Source organism: Triturus cristatus, chromosome 1_1 (assembly GCF_964204655.1).
Source record: "Triturus cristatus chromosome 1_1, aTriCri1.1, whole genome shotgun sequence".
Lineage (NCBI taxonomy): Eukaryota > Metazoa > Chordata > Amphibia > Caudata > Salamandridae > Triturus > Triturus cristatus.
This window is the reverse complement of record NC_140579.1, coordinates 1,124,428,558-1,124,455,462: the sequence shown is the minus strand read 5'-3', so window position 1 is coordinate 1,124,455,462 and position 26,905 is coordinate 1,124,428,558. Positions and strand designations below refer to the sequence as shown.

At 45.9% G+C, this 26,905-nt stretch overlaps 1 long non-coding RNA gene across 1 annotated transcript in view; it reads left to right on the top strand.

Annotated features, from left to right (window-relative positions):
- The window catches only part of LOC146871714 (uncharacterized), a 490,791-nt gene extending 464,344 nt beyond the window's left edge, over positions 1–26,447 (top strand). The window contains exons 2-3 of the long non-coding RNA XR_014981044.1: positions 493–554; positions 26,179–26,447. This is a non-coding gene — a long non-coding RNA (uncharacterized LOC146871714). The remainder of the gene's footprint in view (positions 1–492; positions 555–26,178) is intronic.
- The last annotated feature ends 458 nt before the right edge of the window (positions 26,448–26,905 follow it).

The window sequence follows — 26,905 nt, the reverse complement described above, 5'->3', positions numbered from 1 at the left end:
AGTTTTATATAGCGCAAACTTGAACCGAAGGTTTCAGGTTATCAGAGTGCTTTACATGAGCTGCAGTTGCATTACACAAGGACACATTCATTTTTGTTAGGTACAGGGAGATAAAGTGATTTGCCCAGAATCACAGGATGTTGTGCGTCCCTGCCGAGACTCAAGCCCGGTTCCCCAGTGTCGAGCTTGGATGGTCTAGCCAGAAGGCCACATCCCCCCAGCTTTCCCTCTTTTAACCAAGTTCACTGCTGATAGAATCTCCTTAATGGTGACTTCATTTTCCAGAGAAGAGAAATCTGTAGATAAATCATGTTCTTTTGAAATATGGTTGAAATATTGTCTAATAGAATTCAAGGAAGTAGTTACTTCAGGTGTATCTCGTTTAGAGTAGTAATCTTTTAATAAATCTAGGATTTCAAAATCTTTGAAAAAAGAACTATTATTGTCTGTTATAATTGATTCAATTTTAATGTGTTCTATTTTATATTCCAGATAAGTGGCTGAGGGTTTACCAGCATTATCCTGGCCCCCATAATAATTAGCACCGGATTTAAGTAAGTATGATGCTGCATCTTCTATGGAGAGTTTGTTAAAAGGAAACTTCCATTGATTAACTCATCAGGATTTGTATTTAGTAGTGAAATATAGCTGTTCCAGTCATTTGATATTTTTTGTTAATTTAGATAATTTTTGGGAAATTAATTCCCGTTTTTTTGCTACATATGAATTTATAAAGGCCCTTGCTGAATCTTTAAATGGATCCCATAACATTTGTGGTGATATATCAGGAATATCGTTTAGAATGAAAAATTCTTGAGTAAAAGTTTCAAAACCTTGAGTAAACTGAATATCTAAAAGAAGAGAGTTATTAAATCTCCATCTTTTATCTACTTCAGATGCTGGGAGTAAATCTAAGTTAACACTCACTGGAGCATGATCATATATTGAGATAGGAGCATTTTCTGAATTTGTATAGATGTAAAGATAAAGGTTTAGAAAAAATAAATGGTTCAACCTGGATTAGGGAGATTGGATCGGAGAAAAGCAGGTATATTCCGTCAATGTTGGAATGCAGATTCTCCAAGCATCTTCCAGAGATCATTGATTTATTGTTGATAGAAAATATTTATGAATTTTGGAAGGACTAAATAGAACTTTAGATTTACAGTCGATAAAGAAATCCATGGCCCAATTGCAGTCCTAACCTAAAATCAAGCAGTCATCTGAAATAGACATTACTTTATGTGAAATGTCAGGCCAAATGTTTTGTTAGGGTGGGTGGGTGCATAAACATTAGAAATAGAAAAGGCAATTGCATTAATAATCAGTTTAACAATAAGCCATCGCCCATCTGCATCACACTTTTGAGCTATTCAGTTAATATCCAGACATTTTTCCTAAAGGATAGCAATCCCATTTTCTTACTAGAGCCTGGAGATGAAAATACTTGTCCCATCCAAATTTGAGGTAGTTTATTACCTTCAAATTGAAGCAAACGAGTTTCCTTTAATAAGGTCACATCCGTTTTTATTGTAGCCAAAAATGATAAAACTGTCTTTTAATAGGTGAACCCAGCTTTCTAACATTCCAAGAGAGTATTCATAAGGATATACAACCTTATCTTCTATTTTAATATAGGCATTACAAGCTAAACAAATATTATGAAGAAAATGTTGTAAGTAAAATGTAATACCAGAACTAAATACAATACAGAAAAATAAAGAAAAATGGAGCAAAAAGAAGGAAAGGAAAGATAAGAAAGTAATCTAGAAATAGAACAAGCAAGAATCAAATAAAACATCAGAAACATAGTATAACATATAAAACATACCTATGAAACAGGCAAATAATCGGGGATGGTGAGACACATGAGGAAGACAACACACTGGGCCTCAGGACAAGATGAAGATGGAAGTTGAACTACACAGGTCTATGTACTATTCAGCAAAGTAAGGTGCCAAACCTAAATGGAGGGAGATAGAACAGAAATATATATATATGGAATGGATTGTATATTATTAACAATACATTGGAGTAATGACAACATCAAAACAACATAATTAAAGAGATCAAGTAGGAGCAAGTCTTGTGACGTCCATTGCTTTTTCTTTGCAACCGTTCAATGAATTTCTGCAAAAGCACTGGATCTTCATATGCAGTGGTCTTGTAGGCAACCTTAATTAAACAAGGGTGAAAAATTCCAAATCTTGCATTGAGAGATCTAAGAGCAGGACACATCTCCAAGAACTTCTTACATCTATCAGCGGTAGCCTTGGCCAAATATTGTGTACAAAAATCAGTTGGATCCCAGCCAAGAAACTCAACCTTTATCATTAGCTGCTCTTAGAACCATCACAGGTCAGTATATTCCAGAAAGAAAAGTATGACCCCTTTTGTTTTCAGGGAGGTCGTCACTAGTTTAGGAGCATGACCGAGTCAATGTCTTCTTTGAATATTTAAAGGAGTAGCCACTAGCATACCAAGAACTTTGGGAATGACAGGTTGAAAAAATGAAATTATATTGGATCCTTCCAAGCCCTCTGCCAGTCCATAAATGTGAAGGTTATTTCGCCACTATTTTCTAAACTGTCATCCTGTTTTTTTAGTTGAGGAACCTCAGACTGCAAGAGTATAAGTTGATGAGGAGCATCCTGAAGAATTCCACATTTATGCTCAACGTTTCTGACCCTATTTTCAGGTGAAGACCAATCTTCATCCATGGTTTGTAGGTGCTAATTGGTTTCTTCCCTGTATGGTTTGAGAGCACAAATGTTTTCAAATATAATTTCCATGGTAACTGTCGAAGAAGACTTGACTGGAGATGGAGGGTCTTTTTTTTTTACTCTTTTATGCTAGGAAAGAGCGTTACACAGTTTAGAATTAATTTGGAATACCTTGGGGAGCGTGACCAAGATGGCGACCATGGCAGATGTCCTTTGCTGAGCTCCTTTGCAGGCCTGACAGCAATCCTGACACCATCGGCCGGATCTGATCTGTTTATAACCCCCGCAACTGGGGGGGGGAACCCTCAAACTGTGGCATGATTAGCCACGGCCCCAATTACTCATTTCAGAAGGGCAGCGTGGGCCGCCAGAGGTTGCTGGAGCCTGGGCCCTACTCGCGACCGCAAAAGAGAGGAGTGCCCACTCTACCAGAGGTGCGCGGAGCTATTGAGTGCCTGGGGCACCAGAATCTGCACCCCAGAGGTGGCAAAACTCCAGAGGGCCGCACAAGTCCATCTACCTGGCAGCAGTAAGTGTCCGGGACACAGAGCTAACTTTGGTGTGGCCACTGAGGGATCCTGAGCCTCCGAGAGGCGGCACTCCTCTAGACAGCATCAGGGGTTGATACCTCTACCAGCCTGCAGTCTCGTATCCCAAGGAGATGACAGTAAGTGAGGGCACAATGCCTGGTGGCTGATGGGGGGCCTACAGAGAGTGCTGAACACAGCCACTGATATGCAAAAGCAAGGAGAAAATCGAAAAGAAACCTAAAGACAACAGAACATCACAAAAATCATTGAAATGGCCTCCTTGACTGGGATACTGGCCGGGACTGGATGGGCCTGAGCCAGTACCTTATTTGGAACATGTGCGCTAGCGGTCGAATATATCCCTGCATACACCCCATCTGCAGTTGCGCTTTGTCTTTTGCTCGCACGTGGTCGCTGGGAACTATCTCAGCTGCCACACACTTAGAGAATAAACTGAGTCTTTGCATGTGGGCCATCTATGAGATAAGGGACTGTCACTGAGTGACTTTATGGTCCTGTACTTACTACTGTACAGGGCAAGATTATTGATGTATAAATATCAATGTACAGAAATATTGAGGTAAAAATATCGTGGGTGAGAAATAGATAGAAAAAATATCGGTCAAGACTATTGATTGTTAGGTAAGTAAAATCAATTGCAAAAATATTGAAGTATTAAATATCGTTTACAAAAATATAGTTGTAAAAAATATCGAATTATTATTAATGTTATGTATTTTAAGTATTTTGTATGAGATTTGTTTGTATTTTTTATTATATGTTTTAAAATTAATGTATGTCATTACATTGCATACCAATACCACGTGTGCCATTACAACGCGGGTATTACTATGCGATGTCAATGACAACAACATGCCATTACATCGCAAACTTTTACCACGTGTATGCTTTTACCACGCATGCCATTACAACGCAAAGGCATGCGTGGTAAAGCTATACTAGTGGTTAAAGTTTGCATGGTAAGTGATTCTACACAACACCTGCACAACCCTCCGCCGACCCTCAGTCCTCTCCCTACAATAACACTACACTACCCTGCACAACCCCCCGACACTACCCTAAAACACTACACTACGCAAACACTACAACACTACACTAAACCCTAAAATACTACACTACACAAACATTACAACACTACCCTAAACCCTAAAACACTACACAACTACACTACACAAACACTACCCTAAACCCTAAAACACTACACTAAACCCTAAAACACTACACAAACACTAAAACACTACTCTAAACCCTAAATCACTACACAAACACTACAACACTATACTAAACCCTGAAACACTACACAAACACTACCCTAAAACACTACACAAACACTACAACACTACCCTAAACCCTAAAACACTACACCACACAAACACTACCCTAAACCCTAAAACACTACACAAACACTACCCTAAAACACTACAACACTACCCTAAACCCTAAAACACTACACAAACACTACCCTAAACCCTATAACACTACACTACACAAACACTACAACACTACCCTAAACCCTAAAACACTACATAAACAAACACTACAACACTACCCTAAACACTAAAACACTACACACACTACAACACTACACTAAACCCTAAAACATTACAACACTACACTAAACCCTAAACCACTACACAACACAAACACTACCCCTAGCACAACCCCCTACAGTACCCAAACACCACTACACTACCCTAAACCCTAAAACACTACGACACTACAACACTACCCTAAACCACTACCCACACTACTCGCACCCCAAGCACAATCATCCTTACCTCTCTTTCCTCATGGTTCCTCTCCAGCGTCGCCGTCTCTGCTCCTGGTTCCTGCTTCACGTCGAGGGGCGGTACACGTCGTTGTGAGGAAACGGAAGAGCCTCTGTTTCCTCACAACGAGGTGGATCGGCATTACATCGCAGGCGTTGTAACAGCGCATGTGATGTAAAAACACGCGTAGTAATGGCTACGCGTTGTTACATCGCATGTGTTGTTATGCTTGCGATGTAATGGCATTGCGAGGAAACAGCCGCGTTGTAATGGCTGTTTCCCTTTTAACATTTTAGAAGTTAATCTTTTTTTTTTAATAGAATTTTGCGGTTTTAGTTCCGTAGCGGGTTGTGGGTTTATAGGGGAAAAGGGTGGGAAGTAATTTAATTATATAGATTTGATTTATTATTTATAGTAGTTAATTAAAAAAATTAATTGAATTTTGCGTTTTTAGTTCTGTAGCGAGTTGTAGGTTTATAGGGGAATACGGTGGGAAGTAATTTAATTATATGAAATGTATTCAATAATTTATATTTATTCATTATTGTATAATTGTGATGTTATTGAGTTAAATGTGTACATTTATTTATTAATAATTGTTTGATAATTAGTTGTTAATTTAAATCAATTAATTATGGTAATTGTTTAATTAATTTTAGGTGTGTGTTGTGGTGTTATTAGGTGTAAATGGTGGGAAGTCATTTATGTTTTATTGATGAATTATTAATTATTTGTATAAATTAATAAGTAATTAATAATTGTAATGGTGTAATTAATTTTAGGTGTGTGTTGTGGATATTATATAGTGTTAAACAATGTGTAATTAATGAATGTTTATTATATGTTTTATTAATAATATATTTAAATTTCAATATTATGTTAATAATGAAAATAAAATTTAATAAAAATGTAAAAAAAATGTATTGGTGTGGTATCCAGCACTTTCCCTACTGTTGCACTTACTGGAGTGGGAATAGTAATTTTTACCCCTCCGCAATCCAACACTTTCCCTGCTTTTCACTCACTGGAGTGGGAATAGTAATTTTTACTCCTTGGCTATCCAACACTTTCCCTACTGTTGCACTCACTGGAGTGGGAATAGTAATTTTTACTCCTTCGCTATCCAACACTTTCCCTACTGTTGCACTCACTGGAGTGGGAATAGTAATTTTCACCCCTCTGCTATCCAACACTTTCCCTACTTTTGCACTCACTGGAGTGGGAATAGTAATTTTTACCCCTCCGCTATCCAGCACTTTCCCTGCGGTTACACTCACTGGAGTGGGAATAGTAATTTTTCCCCCTCCGCTATCCAACACTTTCCCTGCTGTTGCACTCACTGGAGGGGGAATAGTAATTTTTACCCCTCCGCTATCCAACATTTTTCCTGCTATTGTAATTATTGTGTTGCGAAATGTATGTTTTTTTTTTTATAGTTTAATGTGTTAATTAATTATAGGATGTTTTATTTTATTTTAAATTATTGATATATGTATATATTTTCTTTTTATATAATTAAAAAAGTTTATAAATTAAAGATAATAGTTAATAAAATGTATTTAAGTAAATATATGTACACATTTGTGTGTTTATATATTTTTTAATTAAGTTTATTTGTTATATTTAGTTAAAATATGTATTAAATGTAATTTATTTTGTTACAAATATTAATATTATTTAATATATTTTTTTTGTTATATCAAAAATGTAAGTCGATATTTTTTACTTCGATATTTTTGTTTCAATATTATTGTACTTACCTGTTTAAGTAGAGGGAGTCGATATTTTTGTATTCGATATTTTTACAGTGATATTTTTGTTAACTATATTTTTAACATCGATATTTCAACATGGAACCCTTCCTACTGAGGCTATACATTGGGGCGGGGGGGGGGGGGGGGTCTGGGCTCCAGCACAACGATTGGTGTGTGGAGCTCTGTAGTTGATTGTGCCTGCCCCAGGGTACCTGCAACTGCCGCCTTCTCCCAACAAGCTACTGTGCCCAGCCATCGCTTTGGCCACTGCAGTTGTGCAGCCGCATACCACTCATAGTTAAGTGCACCCAGTCCGCCCTCAAATAATGGTCTCTGTAGCACGAATAAGGACACTTCTTCTATGCACCCAGCTCTGATGGCACTATTAGACGGATTTGGTGAGGTATCTTGCCTCAAAGTGAATTGGGCCACATCATGTATTTATCGGTTGGCACCGGTCCCAGACCTGGAGCAGAGGATCTACATGGACTGCCGACTACCTTGGTGTTACACCACATTTAAATATTTGGGTGTGCAGACTTATCAGGACCTCGGCAACCTAAGCGATGGAAACATCACTAAAGCAATGACTGGGATCCATAGCTCCTTCCCTTTTGGGACCTCACTAACACTGTCCCCAGCAGGGTGGGTGAAGTTAGCAAAGATGTTGATGCTGTCTCGGCTCTTGAATGTTTTAGTTGCTCTTTAAATGTATTTCCCCAAAACATTTTTCAAGGAATTACATGGGGTATAGTCTGGGCTCATATAGGAGTGGGAAGACATAGGGTGTCCTTATCGGTGCTACAGAGACCATTATTTGAGGGCAGACTGGGTGCGCTCAATTTGGAGTGGTATGTAGTGGCACAACTGCAATGGCCAACGCAATGGCTTGGCACAGGAGCTTGTTTGAGAAGGTGGCAGTTGCAGGGGGCCTGGGAGGAGTTCCAATATATATATGGTTATCATCTACTGGAGCTCGACTGCTTGAGTAACCGCAGCAGATGAGAGTGTCCTGTTTGGGTTGGTCTCACTATGTGGTGAGACAGGGTGACTGCTCACCCTATTCTTCCCTCACTCCAATTTGGCAAATGCCAGCCCTCCATGAGATGACACATCGTTTTGACCTGGCATCATGGACGATAGCTGATATATTGGTTCTGGGAGATGTTTACCATGAAGAGAGCCTCATGTCCTTTTAGGATAACAGTGGGACACTTCCTGGCATATTGTGATTCAACATGCATTACACAACATCCGGGGAGTGGAAGGGAGGGAACCACCCCAATACCACTTATTACATGTTCTGTTATCCTATGGGGGCACATGGCATGCCATCACAAATCCAAATCTATATATTGCCCTGCAAACCACTGCCCCTGGAGGGTTAGGTTTGGCACGAGGTTGATGGGACTTGGTTCTGCCCACTCTACTGTTAGACATACAATGGGACCAAGCTCTGCGGCATGTGGGGAGGTGTCCAGCAGCCCATGCTTCTGGTTCACTTAATTCGATTACGCACATCAAACCTACCTTACTCCTCACCGAATATAAGGCATGTACCCAGGACCTTCCTCTGAATGTCCTAGAGGTAGAATACCAGATGCCGGCTTTTTTCATATGATGTGGAAATGGGCAGTGCTCCAGTGTGTTTGGGGGTAAGTAATTGAGATAACGGCTGGTATAGTAGAGTGCACAGTACCATCCACTCCAGAATGTTGTGTGCTGGGGATTCGTACTAGGGTGAAAGGGTACAGGTACATGCATACATTTATAAACCTACCGTTTATCCTGTTTAAGCGTCATATTGCCGTACAATGGAAGGCGCCTGTAGCTCCAGACATTAAGGGGTGGTTGGGAATACGCTTAAAATGGGCTCGGGCTGAATCAGACTTCTTTGCACAAATGAATCTTCAGGGCACGGTTGCTGGGAAGGGACATGCTGGGACAAATAATTTGGGAAGATCGAGGAAACAACTATGACTCTCCTCCCTGAATTATATGCCCAGGGTGCTGAGTGCTTGCATGTGAGGACCTATGTCGGACTGGCAGGAATGGCCAGACTATGGGATCTCGCACCATTATCACCTGGTGATAGGGTGAGTAGGGTGGTACTTTCCTGCTGCTGCTCTCATGGGGTGACCCATAGATGGGGCATTGCTAGAGAGGTGCCCTTTATCAGGATTATGCCTATATAAACTGCTGATTTGCATGTAGATCTTTCGTGGTTGTTGTTATGTATGACCAGTTCATCAGTTGATTGCTTTTCATACTCTACACTTGCATTTGTACTATTGTTTTTTTTCTCTTTGCTATGTCAGTACATTTGTACTCCCCAAGATGTGGGAATGTTATACTGGCTAAAGCAACAGTTTGCTAAATACTGATTGTCTACTCTTGTTGAAAACCAATAGAACAAATTTAAAAAAATAATAATAATTTGGAATACCTTGCCACCGGCGGCTGGCGATCCTTGGTTCCTTGATCCACCCAGATCAATGTGGCTTCAAGCCTGGCCGTACCACCAGACACTGTATCCAGCAGTTGTAAGTGGTGTTGGCCCATGTGGGAGAGCTCCAGGAGGTGGCAGCCCTGTTGCTTGTCGTCTTTAACATGTGTTTAACACCATCGACTGGGGCTATCTTACATTGGTACTGAGCCTAATGGGCTTTGGCTACAAATTTCTGACTATGGTGGCGCTATTATACTCTCCCCCGAAAGCCCAGGTTATGATCAAAGGAGCTTTTTCCCCCAAGTTCCCAGTCAGACGTGGTACCCCTCCAGGGATGATCCCTTTCTCAGCTCTTCTTCTCCCTTGTTATTGAACCCCTGAGTCGTTTGATCCACTGTGATGCTCATTCTTGAGGTTGGAATTGGTGTGGTGCCACTGAAGATAGGATTGCATTATATGCGGACGCTGTCCTCCTGTTCCATGCAGATTCGGCAGGTTCCAGCCCATGAGCTCGCGAGGTCCTCCACCTCTTTAAAGATGCCTTGGGTCTCAGGGTCAACAGGAGTAAGTCACTGTGCATCCCCTTGCAAGGGAATAATGCATCGGTTGACTGGAAGCCTGACATTCCCATCCACTGCCTCAGTTTTAAGTATTTAGAGGTATGTATCTCTACACTTCTGGACTTCACAGAGGCGCTTAAGCTCAACCCCTCCCCTCCTGAAGGGGACTACATCTACTCTTCTAGCATGGCAAAACCTCCCACTTAACGTCCTAAGCAGGGTAGTGTTAAAAAACATGATGATTTTACCCCGTTCCCTCTATTTCTTGCAGTCCTTTCCACTCCAAATTCCTAATGCATAGTTCACAAACGTCACAGCATTGTTTCGCTCCTTCCTTTGGGGAGACCACCCCCAACCGCCTCCCCCCCACACCCCACCTGGTATTAGTCAAGCCAAATGTTGCCATTCGGCGTACGATGGTAGCATCAGAGCGGTCGATATACATTGATACTACTGGGCCTCTCAATTATTAGTTGTAAATGAATGACTGGATGATGTGTGGCGGGCAGACCCGGCGTGCCAACTGGAACTTTCTGGCCTTAGTCTCAATGGGGTCCTGCACCATTAGTATGGCCATCCAATTCCTCTTGCTCATCCGGAGGTCACCAGAGTGGTCTTTTTGGCATGGAGGGGTGCACTACGATTTATGAGCTGGGGTAGACATTTAACCTTGCAAACTCCACTGTGGGAGGAGGGCGCTGGCTGTAACAGTTGGCACGCCTGGAGGGGTTTCACCGGTGGGACTCCATTGGGATTACTGTGCTGGGCGATGTGTGGCGGGGATCCCATCTCTGCTCCTTCACTAACTTCCAAGATCAGTTTGCTCTCTCCCGCACTCAACAAGTATTTGCAGTTTTGGCACGCCCTGGGTCATTGCAATGCCCACCTGCACGAGGTGCCTGAGTTCAGCCCCCTTGAGGCATCTTTGTTGAGGGGGAAGTTGGGCAGAGGGGAGTATCTCTCATTTATACCGAGCCCTCTTGTGCAATGCTCCGGAGACACTAGACTCCCTAAAACAGAAATGAGGGGGCTGGGTGGGAAAGGTAGAGGAGGTTGAATGGCAGAAGGCCTGCATGCCCCTAGGGAGATGGCGGTCTTGGCATGGCTCCTCCCTGTCTAGTTACACCATCTACACCAAACTTACATGACTCACCAATAGTTGGGACGGGCAGGTACCCTCTCTGACCCTAGATGTGCTCGTTGTCACTCATCAGTCACAGATTTTTACCACATGGTCTGGCTGTGATTGCCTGATACTGGACACGTATAGGTACTCCCCTTTCAGGGGGAATCAGTTGCATTGACCCCGAAGCTAGCCTTGTTAGAGATATTTTATGACTTTGGGGAGACAGGGCTTTTGTGGGATTAGCGACCCCGTGGCCAAGAAGGACATTGCACAATCCTGCAAACAGCCACGCCCCGACCCTGAAAGTGTGGAGCGCGGGCATGGATTGGTGTGCTAAGCAGGAGGAGTCAGTCTATGTTGCCCGAGGATGCCCCCGGAAATTCACTAAGATCTGGGGGAAATGGTGGGACTACTATGGACTATCAAGTTCCACATTAGGAATGATGTTTTGATTTGTTTTTTGATGAATGTGCTGGGGTGTGGGTAGGGGTCGTGTGACATACTGGCGAGAACTTTGAGCACTAATTCTGTTTTTGTTGTATTTTGACTTTCAGTCACTAAAACCCCCAAATATTATTTATTTAAAAAAATAAAAGTGTTCTGGCTTCCTCCATTACGGAGCAGTCACACGTGCTGTACAGAGATGTGTGTGAGGAATCTTGCACTACTATGGCTTAAGCTATGTTCTATGCACTGATGTACCTGCCTCAGTGCTTAATTGTTTTGCCTTTCTGTCTAACGTGTTCTAACTCGCTCTGGATCAAAGTCTGTTGAGAACAAGTATTGAAAATGCAATAGGTCTCGCCTTTGATTAAATTAAAGCCATTTGCGTTGCTAATGGTATTGTATAGCAAAGGAAATGGCTTTAACTTAATGAAAGGCGAGACCTATTGCATTTTTAATGCTTGTTTATCTTATGGAACCCTCCCCGCCCAGTCACCGGAACTCGTGCTGCTCTCAACTTCTAAAGGTTTTCCAAAACAGCGCTTCTGTCGCAGGCGAATCCTGGGAGGTTGGAGGGGCTCAAAACCTCTAAACAGCTACTAAGATTCTCGACCGACGAGTCACACCTGTGCTTGTGAGCAATCAGCTAGTTGCATTCTGGGAATTGTAGTTTTGCCGCTGACCGCGGCCCCCGCAGGGGGCCAATCGGCGGTCGGGGCCTTAGTGCCCCCGGTCACCCCTCCACACCCCCTCCCACTGGGGGGGGGGCGGGGACGCAGACCAGAGCTCCCCTCCTCGAGCTGGCCGGAAGTGACGCGCAATGCGTGTCACTTCCTGGCCCTGGTGTGAGGGGGAGGCTATTTAGCCTTCCCCCACCCTCCTGGCGACCTCTTTGTCGCCCGCTTCGCCATTTCGCCTTACCTCGGCAGCATCGGTCCTCCGCCCGCGCAGTCCTCGTGTGACTCCGGCCCCCACGGCACTTCGGTTGTTGTCGCCTCTGCGCTACTGGATGCGGTGAGTCTTGCAGCACCCACTCCGCCCCGGCCCTGTCCCTGGGCAGTACCAGGTCGACGGGGCCCTGTGGCCATGATGGCCACGGGCGGAGGGGGCGCAAGATAGGGGCATGGGTGGTTGAGAGGCGTGCGTGGGCGGAAAAGCTTAGCGGGTGTTTAATGACACCGTTTGGAGAGGATGTAGTGGCCTCGGGGCGGGAGAGGGCCGACCTGGGAGCTGGGCAGCCGAGTTCGGGTGTCGGCAACGATGCAGCATCCGGTGATTCTGGGCAAAGTCACTTGATCTCCCCGTGCCTAACAAGGACGGACGTGTCATCTGTGACGAAACAGGTGCACAGGTAGGCGCTCTGATTCCGTCGAGAAGTTTATGGGTGAGCCCCAGTGGCGCAATCGGTTGGCGCGCTTTACTTGTGTAGCAGTGCTTTCACTGAGCCATGCTGAGGTTGTGGGTTCGAGCCTCGCCTTTTCCCTCGTGTCCATTCGTTTGGCTGCTCGGGCCGTGCACTGCACGCGACTTCATGGCATCCGTTTCCACGGTGAGTGCACAACGCTTGCCACCCCCCGCCGATCGCCTTCTGGAAGGCAGTCCCGGGCAGGCCAGTGTGGCCTTTGCGCGGGCTGCCAAGGGGGAGTTGTTAGCTCTTTGCGAGCACGGGCAGCCGCCGCCGCCTGCGGGTGTGGCGAGAGAGCAAACGGGTGTACGGGTAGGCCCGGGGGAGAAGGAGAATGAGCATGTGCAAGCCGTTGCTTAACCCGACTCCGGCTTGGGGTTGAGCACGTCGCTCCGCTCCTGTAGAGGATGCGAAGGTTGATGCACGGCCAGAGCAGAGGCTTCCACCCTGCCGAAGCAGCATGTGGGGGGTTGGAGCCGTGCAGGCTCAGGATTCTACGTCCCTCCCTGATTTCCCTGGGTCGGGTCGGTTTAAGTAGCATCCTCCCGGCCGCCATTAATTCTGGTTTGGCTGGGGGGGTGCATGCCGCTCCGTGACCGTAATACACGGGGAGGGTGTCGCAGGAGCACTGGGCAGATGTTGGTAGTAGGACATCCTCCCTTAGTGGACTGCGGGGAGCGACCACGTTTCTGCTATGGGGGCCAGTGCCAGAGAACAGCACAAGGCGCCTGAACCCTCAGAGGAGGCGCTGGGTTTTAGCAATTGCCGGCCGGGACTCGATTGCATGAATCATGTGACGAAAAGACTCGAGTCTGTGCAGGCGAGTGCTGCCTTTTGCTCTGCCCTGTGCTCGCGTGTGCCTCCGCTGTGCGGGGACGTGGGGTGCGACAAGCGCGGTCTAGAGACGCCTCCCATGGTGCAAGTGCCTTATCCGACAACATTGCCACTTGGCGGGGGTAGTAGTCGAGGACCCGGGTGGGGTGTGTCACTGTTCCGTGGTGCTGGGGGTCAGGGGCATGTTCAATGACACCGGGCCCTGGGTGTTTCAGCGCACTATTTCGACATCCTGCGCACCGCGATGAGCCTGCAGCCCCCGCGGCGCTCAAAAAGTAGCCGTGGCATGCTGCGGTTTGGGGGCTGGTTACGGTAATCAGTCCCAGCCTGTGGGATCGCGTCCGCATTGCGGCCAGGTCTAAACACCCCGCACCTCAAGGGATAATCGGGGGTGGTGCTCGGGTTATCACGTACGGTAGTCATTTGAATTACGCGCCCAGTGCCTGGATGTTTTATGTAAACCGGGCACTCATGTAAAGCGCTCCAATACCGTCGGGCCGATGGCGCGCTACATAAATATGCAACAGGTAATCGTGGCTGCCCATAGAGGCAGATGCACGATATCAGGGCATGCATGGCTCGCAGGTTTTGCGCCGAGACACCTGATAACGCAATATTGCACTCGGGAACGGAGCACACAGTGCCTAGAAGTGATCATGAACTAAATACAAGCTTAATCATGGCGTCTCTAATTCTGCGCTGTGTGATTTTGACGCTGACGAAGCGTCCCATCGGGGCAAAAAACACTTCCCGTTACGGACGCGTTGCACCGCCTGCAATGTCGGGAGTGGACGTGGTCCGTCGGCTGCATGGCCACCTCTGGGCAGGAAACCAGGGTTCGTGCCTTGGGGTCGCGGCCATTTGGTACGAATCTTGTAAGTTCCCCGTGCTTAAAAGGTGTAATGTAAATAAGGAGCTCATGTAAAGCGCTCCAATACCTTCGGGTCGAGTTCGCGCTATATATTTATGCAACTTGTATTTTTGGCTTCCTATAAGGCGGATACATGATACAAGTGCACTAAATAAATATGCAACATGTAATTGCTAGCCTCCTATAAGGCAGATACGTTACACAAGTACATGCATTGTTCACATTACGCGATTGCAGGCATTACTAAACCCCCCGCACCTCAATGGTTAATCGGGTGCGGTGTTCGCGTGATTTGGCACAGGGATCTTGTTATATGGTACGAATCGCTTACGCTACCCGTGCCTGCATGGTGTAATGTGGATACGGTGCTCATGTAAAGCGCTCCAAGACCTTTGGCATCGAGTTTGCGCTATACAAATAGGCAACTTGTATCTGCTGGCTTCCTATAAGGCAGACACTTGATACAAGTGCAGGCATTGTGCACAAGATTTTGCTCCAATACCATCGGGTCGAGTTCACGCTAGATAAATATGCAACCTGTATGGGCTGGCTTCCTATAATGCAGACCATGATACAAGTGCAGGTATTAATTTGCTCGTGCCCACATTCGCACGCATCAGGTGATTCCGGGCATTACGACACCCCCTGCACCCGAATGGGTTATTTGGTCGGTGCTAGTGTCCGGCGCTCTAAAAATTTCGCGCGCATTACGGTTGGAGCTAATCACTAATCCACCGTGCCCGAATAGGTATGCTAATACGGGGCTCATGTACTGCACTCCAATACCTTCAGGCGGGTCACGCTGTGACTCCGGGCAGATAAGTTAATTAATATCCACGTTCCCGATGATGTATGTATATACGGTGCTCACGTACGGCGCGCCATTACCTTCGGATCGAGTTCGCGCTGGGTGGGTGACGCTGGGTAAATCAGTGAATATCGCCGTATGATCTCACTCCCGTGCCCGAATATGGGTGTAAATAAGGTGCTCATGCACAGCGCTGCTATACCTTCGGGTCGAATTCGCGCATATAAAAGTGCTATTCACGGCAAGGGTCGCGCTGTCCGATCCTGACCACACGTGACCACGTGTCCCTCGTCTCCAACCTTTTGCTGAAGGGGGGCTTGGTTCGTGTGTCGTTGTTGTTGTCAGCAACAGATAAAGTATCAGCGTGTGGGTAACAGGCAGCTGCTCTCCAGTAACTCCGTGCCCTGGGAGCACGCGCGTTGCCCTAATTCGGAGGCCCACCCATAAAGGGGCCGAGTAGCAAAACAAGTAAATAGGCTCCATAGGCGGGCCTCTGGCCTTACAGCTGGGTGAAACCACCATCATTTGGAGATAGGCCCAGGTAAAATAGGGCCTTTTCTGGAGGTCTAGAGGACCATTGCGGTTGCGGGTACCCCCCACCGGATTCACTGGTCGCGTACTGCAGCTGCGGGAGTCTGGGATCCGGGTTTACGGACACGTTTACCGCGCTAGGGGCGCTGCCTGCCAACATAGGGTGCTGCTGTCCCAATAACTGGGGTGTCTGCGGGGCAAACACAAGGAGACATTATGTCAATAGTACATTTGTCACGCCCAGGGTGCACTAAATCTCTACTTCAATGGAGCAGGAATTTGGCACCGCTGGGGATGCTCTGGGTTGGTTGGGGGGGCACCCCCCCGCCACCCTCCTGAGGAGCATGATGGGAGGGGCGTAGTAAGACTTACTCAATCCTCAAGGCTTGAACTTTACCGACAGCGCGCAATGCTTAAAGCCTGACAGATTCCCGTAGCTGGTATACCTAGGGGGTTTCATCACTGAGGGATCTGTAGGGGCATAATTCCCATAAGGAATAAGGGATGGTGGGCAAGGGCAAGAGTCGCCCCTTGCCCATGGTCACGCGCTGGCAGCCAGGAGCACTCCTGTGCTCCAGGTTGAGCAATCAGAGGGGACTGGCCAAAGGTTAAGTAAAACCCTTCTCGCCTTCATAGCCAAAGAGGGCAGGCCCAGAATTGTGAAGAGGGTAACCTGCCCGCATGGGGCGCGAATAGTTCTTGGCGCATCTCCCCAGGCCCATCGGGTCCTCTCTTGCAGCGGACCCTATCCGGTTAGGATAGCAACTGGGGCCTACAACACCAGGAGCTATAGCTCACTGGTAAGTCTTGGGCCTGTGGACATAAGGGATCCCACAGGGTTTGAGTCCCGCTAGCGCTGTCACACTGTCTATGAGGTGGCAGAATTTCAAACCCTTCTTTCTGCTAGGATGGTTCCCTTCCAGCTAGCGCAGGAAGCCCTAGATAGGAAAGGTTGCAGGTAAGACTATAGCGAGTTGGTGGGGGGCCCTGGCTGTGACGGTAAGCCGCCTCCAGGGCTGTGGCGGAGTTACAGGGCGATCTGGAAGCAGGCCGGTACAAAGGGTACCTCTGCGCGGCACCATAGGGGGTGCCTGAGCCAAAACCGAGGAGCCTCCAGCGAGGTCCCGGAAGCCGTGTTGGCGCCCCGCTAGTCCTGCGGGCGGTTGTGGGCCTGAACAACCGGGGGCTTGCTATGCGACGCTCCGCCCCGAGAGGGGGGGCGTGAGTAGAATTACCAACGGCACGTGATCGTAGAAAGAATCACCTGGAGGGCAGCAACGGCGGGCATCGCTCCCGCGCTGCCCGGCTCATCAGGCGGGCAGGCGACCCAGTTGGTTGCCTGCCCTTGGATCACCCGTAAGATAACCCACCCATTACATATACTGGAATTATGTAATAAACCTGCAGCATTGTTACCCAACACCAACTGTTTTGTGTGTGTCATTTGGGTAACCTATTATGGGGGAGGGGGGACAGCGGGGTGCCCCTGAGGGTACTATGCCGCTGACCGCGGCCCCCGCAGGGGGCCAATCGGCGGTCGGCGCCTTAGTGCCCCCGGGGCCCCGGTCACCCCTCCCCACCCCCTCCCACTGGGGGGGGGGGGACGCAGACCAGAGGTCCCCTCCTCGGGCTGGCTGGAAGTGACGCGCAATGCGTGTCACTTCCTGGCCCTGGTGTGAGGGGGAGGCTATTTAGCCTTCCCCCACCCTCCTGGCGACCTCTTTGTCGCCCGCTTCGCCATTTCCCTCCCTACCGCTTACCCGGCATAGGCGTTGGGTGGGGGGGGGGGTTTCTGAGCGTTGTAATGTTTTCTTTTTTCGTTGCAGGCGGAGTTACAGGGCGATCTGGAAGCAGGCCGGTACAAAGGGTACCTCTGCGTGGCACCATAGGGGGTGCCTGAGCCAAAACCGAGGAGCCTCAAGCGAGGTCCCGGAAGCCGTGTCGGCGCCCCGCTAGTCCTGCGGGCGGTTGTGGGCCTGAACAACCGGGGGCTTGCTATGCGACGCTCCGCCCCGAGAGGGGGGGCGTGAGTAGAATTACCAACGGCACGTGATCGTAGAAAGGCTCATCAGGCGGGCAGGCGACCCAGTTGGTTGCCTGCCCTTGGATCGCCCGTAAGATAACCCACCCATTACATATACTGGAATTATGTAATAAACCTGCAGCATTGTTACCCAACACCAACTGTCTTGTGTGTGTCATTTGGGTAACCTATTATGGGGGAGAGGGGACAGCGGGGTGCCCCTGGGGGTACTATACTTCCAGCATTTGCTAAAATAACCCCGCAACTATTTGCTCAAATACCAGGGATGGTTTAAAGTGTCCCATGGCGGTGGGGCTACCTCAGCAGCTCTTTAGCAGACGACGGACAGCCGTGCTACTTCCTTCACACTTCAGCTGGTTGGTTTCCTCCTGTGGGTCTGCCGTCCTCCCCTTCTCCAGTGGCACAGAGCGAGAAGTCGCTGTCTTCACTCCTCACCTTCGGGAGTTGGTGGGACCACATTCCTGCACTTCACCGCACCTGCTATGCCGAAACAAATGTGTCCCGGGCTGGGTGGGTAAGTGGTCAGGGCGGTGAGACAGCGCCACCTCCTGCTGTGGAAACATGTCCCTGAAGACGAGGGCACTGCCTACCCATCTACGCCCTCTAAGTGCAAGACTGCCTCTCCCAGCAAAAGACACAGATGCGTTCATTCCGAACACGTGGGCTTAGGTAAACAATTTATCGAAAACATCACCGGCTGACTTTCTTCTAAGGCGCTATTTGCAATTGTAATTTCACATTGAAATTACAGTGACTACTTCCGGCCAAACGGGTAACGCCCAGACCCGGTTCTAGAGGGTGGGCCGGGTGTGCCAGGCCCACCCAAACATGAGCCTGGCCCACCCAAATATGAGCCTTAGCCCTCGCAGTGAGGACATGGGGCCAATAGAAAATAGCCACTATCATTTAAAACGTTCCGCCGAACGTTGCTTTTCTTCATATTCTGGGAGATGCGTTATTGGCCTGGGCTCTTTCTCGCAGCCATCCCCAATCACAATCACCCAACTCCTTTTAGAAAGGTGGGCAGTGTCGTGCAAGTACAATAGGGACACGGCGAAAGGAACAAATTCTTTATTTGACAACGAGTAACTTTTGACTACCAGCATGTGTGGATATTTCCATTTCTGTTCAGCATTGGAGAAAATAAGTTTGTTTATTCTGATTCACCTTTCCTGACTCCTTCAGCTGCTTATCAGATCAGACTTTGACACAAGGAGTAGGTAAGAGAATGTGTTACTATTTGTTTTTATTTAAAAAATCTGCACAGGCCCAGCAAGTCACATACTTTGTGTATGCTTCATTTAAATTGTTTTTAACATTATCATGGCCATGGATGCAAGACAACAATAAAAAATGTCCAGAGAACTGGTGATTAATGATCCTGCTGGAGAGCAGTCCTTTGCCTGTTGGTAAGCTGTATTTTATTTGGATAGTTAAGTGGGTTACTGCCTTTGTCACAGATATTCTTGTGTTACTTGCAGTTCAGAAGTTACAATCCTAACATAAGACAGAGACCTATGAACTGTCATGAAAGAACTGCATAGAAACATGAATGGTATAGATAGAACGTCACTTTTTTTGTTTTACTATATGGTTAGAAGTTCCCCAGTCTTTCATTATTTTAATGTTGCTAAAAAGAGTTTGGGCCGATATACATTTTTATTAGTAAAGCCAACCCCCAACCACTCGTCTATGCTTTACATCCTGAGTTTGTGCTTCCGCAGTCCAAAACCTTTTAAAATATACTGCCCAACAGTATGGATGACATGTGATTCCTAAACCTTGTAATCCTCATTGGCTTATGTGACATTCCCTATAGACTGATTTACAATCTTGTATGATTCATTGTCTCAGTATAATGTGTAAGTGGTGTAAAGTACTGACACTCTACACTGATATGAGTAGCACTATACAACAAATGAGATGCATATAAGAGAAGGGCTATGGAGAGATGAAGGGCACTGTTGGGGGATGGTAGTAATGGTATCTGCGGAGAAAGAGGTCATTGGTGGGGTGCCAAAAAAGACTTTCGCACCAGCGCTAAAGCCGGCCCTGTCATGGCCTTTCGGTTTTATTCAGGTCATTAGGGCAACTGTGGAACATATTTTAAAGTGCGTGCTAATTATATTTACTGCTATACTCAAAGTTTTAAGTTTGAAGGGGATTTTACTAATGTTTTTTACGGGAATAATGAAAGTGGAGCTGGATGGTGGCTGTAGGAGAGTAGGATCTGCACTTATGTTGCCCCCACTTTTTTTTCTGATGTTAACACTGGTTTCTGGCTATAGTCTGGCTGGGACCCTGTTAATCAGGGCACCAGCCTCTCTGTTCTCTTTTAACAACTTGGAGTGCATATTAGATGCACTAGTGATTGGATACTGTGGTACCTTATGAGCCCCTAGTATATGGTACCTTCGGTACCAAGGGCATAGGTACTTCACAGGCCTACCAGGGGCTGAAGCATGTATTATGCCACCCCTGGGAAGCAGACTAAATCTGACACCACAGGCCTGCTACTGCAGCCTGGGTGAGGTAGTGTTAGCACTCCTCATTGAGATATAGGTTCCCTATATCTCTCCTTACACACACATATAAACCTATCAGTCACCCCTAAGGCAGGCCCTAACAATCCTGAGGGCAGGGTGCTTGGTTTTCATGTGAGGGGGTGCCTCTGCCTGAGCAGGGCCCCTCTGCAGCTCTCAGAGTCCATTCTCTGTGGCTGTTTGTGGATGCGGTTAAACCATATACTCTTAAGTGCATTATAACCTAGCGGTAAATGCTAACTTTGGAATGGCTGCATCAAAACATGTCGTGTTTGGTGTCAAACGCTTTGGAGTCATACCCCCACACCAGTAACTGGTGTGGGAGTATGATCCCACCCTTCTAGAGGGATAGACATGTACCCACTATGGAAACACAGTAGAATCCTGAAGAGCCCTGGCATCACAAAATGGATGCCACCAGTCACAGACACTGGGTTGCCCTCCTGCTGCTGACTGAAACTCGCAGTGGAGGAGGCCCAACAATAGGCATCCTGTCACAGGGAGGTGTGGTCACCTCCCAGACAGGAATTAGTGTATTGGGGTTGGGTGGGTGCACTCCTAGAGTGCGTTGAAGTCCTGCACTGGGGGAGAAGTAGGCTCCTCTGTGCATATGCCAGCTCAAACCGGTTCAGGGGCTACCAGCCCCTGCTCTGGCGCGAAACTGGACAAAGGGAAGTGGGTGTAGCCACCCACTCCCCTGACCCTCCCATAGGTGGGGTCATAGAGCTAGTCCCTCCCTTCCTTGTAGTATAAGTTAGGGAACCCTTGCCATTGCAAACTGGATATCCCTGGATGACGCTCTGCAGAAGAATCCTGGACCTTCGACGTTCCACTACCTCTGGAAGACTGAAGAATCTCCCTTGGAGTCAAGGAGTGACTCCCCTGCTTGGCAGGCACCCAATCTTGCAATCAACGGTCGCAAACATTCCTGCTCCCGCCGGAGTTCGAAGTCCCTGCATCCTAGGAAGAGGATTTCCTGACTTCTCCAAGGCCATCGTGAGTCCCCAGCGACGCTGAGGCAAGTGGACCCCACGAGTGATGAGGAACTGCAATCCCTGGGTACCGTGCACTATTTTCAAGTGCAACCCCTTCACGACATTCTACGAACCTGTGCTTTGGACCACGTGTGGCCCAAGCCTCCAGCAGGATTTCTACTGAAGATCAGAGGCCTACCCCATCCCGAGTGACCGTTGGCCCCTGTTGAGTGAATCCTCCCAAGGCATCTTTGCAATCCCTTGCTGGTTGGCTTGTGGGTCCCCAGAAGACTTTTCTACAAAATCAAAGGGCTCCCCTGGTTGCTCCAGGCCTGCCCTGACCTACCCTTGCTGGGTGAGTCCTTCAGACCTTGCTGGTCTGCACCGCTGACTTTTTACACTTTCCACAAGACTTGCTGTTGCCAAGGCTTGTTGGCTCCAATCTGGTCGCCAACACCTCAGTAAGCTGCAGACTTTGTGGGACACACCGAATCCAGCTCCTGGTCATCGTTGACACCTCTTGGACCTCGTGGCTGAAGAGTCAAGACACCCGTGATCACCTGAAATCACCCGATGACTGTGGGCATCCATCTTCCTTGCCCCGGGTCACTTCCAAGTGACTTTGAACACTGTCATTTGCTGATGGGGGGGGGGGGCAGGGGGAGGGGGTAGGAAGCATCATTGCTTCTACTTAAGACCTTGCAAGCATTTCCAAAATACAAAATGACATGACCCCCTCCCCAAAGTTTGGAAGGAGATTTGTAGCAGCACCTTTTTATATTTCCCAAATTGCGTTTCAGTTGCAAAAAAACGATTTTAACACAAATCAACAGGAAAATAAAAAGATTGCTCTTTCTGCTTTTAAGCCTCTCGCCAAACCGCCCCAGTAGTATGTCAAGCTTTGTGTCCATGCAGAATGGACAACGTGCCCTCGTGTGTCTTCCAAAAAGCCACTGACACCGCTGGCAGTGTGCTCGCAATGCCTCTTTACCTGTGCTGCAGTCCCACCAAGCCCAGGGTGATGACATGGGGCACATCTAGCTGGGTTAGCCACTATCCGGCAGCGATGCAACCGAACACTTCGCATTCCTCTCTGATGCCCAGCTCCTCAAACTCCATGCTGCTGCTGAACTCCCACACACGTGTGCACACACTAGAGCGAGAACTTTGAGAAACACAGTAAAACTCCTCCCACTCTTCTAGACCAAGAAGAAAGACGATCTACTCTACACAGGACTGCCATCTTTTAGTGGTGCTAATGCTGAAAAACAAAACATTGTCGACGAGGCTTACCATTCACTACCCAAAACATTTGTAATCAATCATTGAGAAATGTGAAATAGTATTTAAGTTGACAACAAAAAAAGTACCTCAATCATACCTCGGTGTATGATTTATTTTACAACAAAATATGTGTTTAAATAAAATGTCTAACAAGTATAACTATTTAAAATAATGTCTTTATTTTGGAAAGCCAGAATAGAAGTTTTAGGTGTATCCACGAATAGTTAGTTTTCTGGTAAACAAAAAAAAGAATTAAAAAAAAATGCACCACAACGATGAGGGTCCCGCACCCATGCGCACAGGGAGTCACTTCCTCAAAATATTTAAATTACCAGTGCTCACTTAACGAATGGTCACCGTTAAACCATCCCTACATTGAAATAATTTCACACTTGTAAGGAGCACTACAAATATACACAATATTTCCAAACAAATATCTTTGATTCAAAAACATTTATTCTCAAATCTCATATTTTTTTAAAATGGAGAATGTCCAATTGTTCATGTACCAATGTGTTATTGCTTTGATGCCTCGGTTAGTCCTTTATCCATTAATAAATGTTCTTGCCCCAAAAATTTTCCTTTTAATCCATCCAAATTTTTCTTTTGATCCATCAATCGTTGTTACCAATGTTTTATGATCCAATCACTTTATCACTTTATCTTCCATAATTGGAAAGTAACGATGGATGGATATCCATCGTTACTTTCCAATTATATAGAATATATAGGTACTTGTCAGATTATCAAAATTGATCAATCCTCACTCCCAAAATATCATCTAGCAAAGAAGTTTCTACACCCTTTGCTACGTCACACAACATTGAATAAAGTCCTTAGGCCAAAAAATAATGAAATTCATTATCACTGTTTAAACCCAGAGTAACTGCTCTGCATTTATTGATCCATTTTGCTTCTTCCTGTCTAATTCGCAATTCCCAGTCTCCACCCCTCTTACTTGGAAATATCTTTTGAATACCATGGAATTCCTTGATATGCATGTACAGAGGTGATCTGGTATCACAATTGCGAATAGCACGTCTATGTTCCTGTAATCTCAATTTCAAAGTCCTTTTCATGCTACCAATATAGATCTTCTTGCAAGAACAAATAATTACATAAACCACTCCTGTGCTGTTACAATTAATAAATTCTCTTATCACAAATCTTTTTTTTGTGTTATACATGAATTCTTTGATTTTGTTAATACCCAATTCACACATATTGCATGTACCACACACATAAAAGCCTCTTGGTTGCTTGGGTAACCAATTAAGACCCTCCGTTACATCTGATGGTATATAGTTCCTTGTGAAAATATATTTTATAGTTACACATTTCCTGTAGATTATATCTGGTTTGTCCCCTATTGAACTGACTAATCCTGGTACACCCTTCAACAAGCCCCAATTTTTCTTGAGTGATTTGTAAATTCCAGTTTTCTCAATACAATGCGTGGTCACAAAAGCTACCTTTTCCTTGAGTTGTCCTCTTTTCTTTTGAACAAGAGTAGTGTCCCTCCGTACCCTTCTTACTCTGTTCCTGGCCTCTAATAGATCAGTCCTTTTATTGCCTCTCTTTGATAGTCTGCTGCACAGACCATCCAACTCATTATCAAAATCCCCTTCGGTGCTGCAGTTTCTTCTTAACCTGATCATCTCCCGTAAGGGATCCCTTTGATCACGGATTTTGGATGAAAACTATCTGCACCCAAGATAGAATTAGCGGCCGTGGTTTTTCTGTATAGTTTACTCTTAATTTGATCATTTTCCGTAAAAAGTTCCACATCCAGAAACGCTAAACCCTTTGAACTGTAATTCATAGTGAACTTTACATTGAACTCATTCTTATTAAGAAAATCAAAATATTCATGTAGTTCTCCCCCACTCCCTTTCCATATCAAAAGAATGTCATCTATGAATCGGACCCAAAATAAAATGCAATCCGTCCATCTTGCTGCCCTTTGGCCCCAGGCATGCTCCTTCTCAAAGAACCCCATAAAGAGGTTGGCATACGAAGGAGCAAACCTGGACCCCATCGCTGTACCTTTAATTTGCTGGAACCATTGGTCCTCAAAAAGAAAAAATGTATTCTCCAAAATCAAAGTGCTCATTTGGACCAACATCTCCGAATGTGCACGTAGGCTTGCACTGCGACTGCTCAAAAAGTGTTTTAAGGCTTGTTTACCTTTATCATTATCGATACAAGATTTGTTTTAATGACCATGATTACGGTCGTTGGACTAGGCGGGATATATAGGAAACTGGATTATTATTCTACAGTTTGAAACGCCGCGTAGTGATTGGCCCGCTTAATAGCGGACCAGAGAGGGAACAGGGTTAGGAATTAGAAAGGAGGCTTAGCGATTGGCTACTTTGCCTGGTCGAATTAGAGGAGCGGAATTGTTAGAATACGAAGTGCAAGTAGACGAGAAATCGTGGGGAAGTAAGGTTTTGAAATGCCGCTTAGTGATTGGCTCGCTGAATGAGCGGACCTGAGAGGCAACAGGGTCAACAATTAGAAAGGAGGATTAGTGATTGGTTACTTTACCTTGTGACCAGGGGAGTATGGTTTTGAAATGCTGCTTAGTGATTGGCTCACCGAATGAGCGGACCAGAGAGGGAACAGGGTTAACAATTAGAAAGGAGGCTCAGTGATTGGCTACTTTGCCTTTATAAACCAGAGGAGCGGACTGTTCAAAATACGGAGCGTGAGTTGCAGAGAAACCGCGAGGGGATGCGTAGAGGATGGTGAAGATTTCTGAATTTTCACAGGTACTTGGACAGAGAATTTGGGAAATAGGTTTTTGGAATATTTAGGTTACTTTTTATGTTGGGGAAAGGTTATAGAAAGTGTTTTCTCCTTTTTCTCTGATACAGATAATATTTGTGTTAGTCGAATTGGACAGACTGCATTAGAAATAACGTGTCTTGGATGCACTCACCAATATTACTGGATAAAGGTGAGACCGGTTCAACTGTATTTGATCTGGGAATATAGAAATGTAGCTGAGAATTAAATAGGGTGGTGAAATTAAGGATGTTATAGATGATTGTTTCTTATGACTTTGAGTACAGGATAGAGACAACAGAAGTAGGGTCATAAAAGGGGCATCTTTCGATCAGGAATGTAGGAATTGAGACTAAGGAGAGAACAGGGACAGATTGATGCATACGAAGAGGGTTCTATAGAAGGATTTTGATTTTGGTACAAAAAATGGGGTGTTTATTGCAATGAGTGCTATGAATATTACCCATGGGGTTTATTATATCACCAATTGTGTCATTTTTGACTGATAGAGATGATGTCTGTTACAAACTAGAACTACTGGTTTAACATCCTGATTAACTTGGGAGCCTGTTATATCGGGAAGGAATAAAGTAGAACTACTTGTTTACTATTCTGATTTACTTTGGAGCATGTTATATAGGCAGGATTTGATTTGAAGGTGTGAATACATGGACAGGAAAGTCTTGATTATGATGGCATGTTCTCATTTATTTCACAGCCCTGATGATGTCCCGGGAGGGGACGAAACGCGTCGGCTGTTGAGAGTATTGGACATTAGGAATGGAAGTATAACCTCTCGACCTAATGATTGGATCATACAATATTCTATATAATTGGAAAGTAACGATGGATGGATCAAAAGGATGATAAAGTGATTGGATCATAAAAATTTGGTAACAACGATTGATGGATCAAAAGAAAAATTTGGATGGATTAAAAGGAAAAAAATGTTTTTGGCAAGAACATTTATTAATGGATAAAGGACTAACCGAGGCATCAAAGCAATAACACATTGGTACATGAACAATTGGACATTCTCCATGTTTAAAAAATATGAGATTTGAGAATAAATGTTTTTGAATCAAAGATATTTGTTTGGAAATATTGTGTATATTTGTAGTGCTCCTTACAAGTGTGAAATTAAAACAAAAAAAACGACAAGACACCTTACTTTTTAATTAAATAATTAATTAAATACACAAACGCAGCCAAAACGGACTGCGCTTGTGCAATTAAATAGTATAAAACAACGAGGGGTGGGGGGCTGAAGTAGGAGTAGCTGTCCGAGCAGCCATTACGAGCGTGTGGATGGCGCTGCAAATGAAAAGAAAAAAAGTGCTTACTGTCCTGTAAAGGAGAGCGCGTAAATCAGTCTGTAAAAGATCGAGTCGCGGTGGGCGGGGCCAAAAGTGGACAGGGTGGTAAGCAGGAGGGACTAAAAAGCC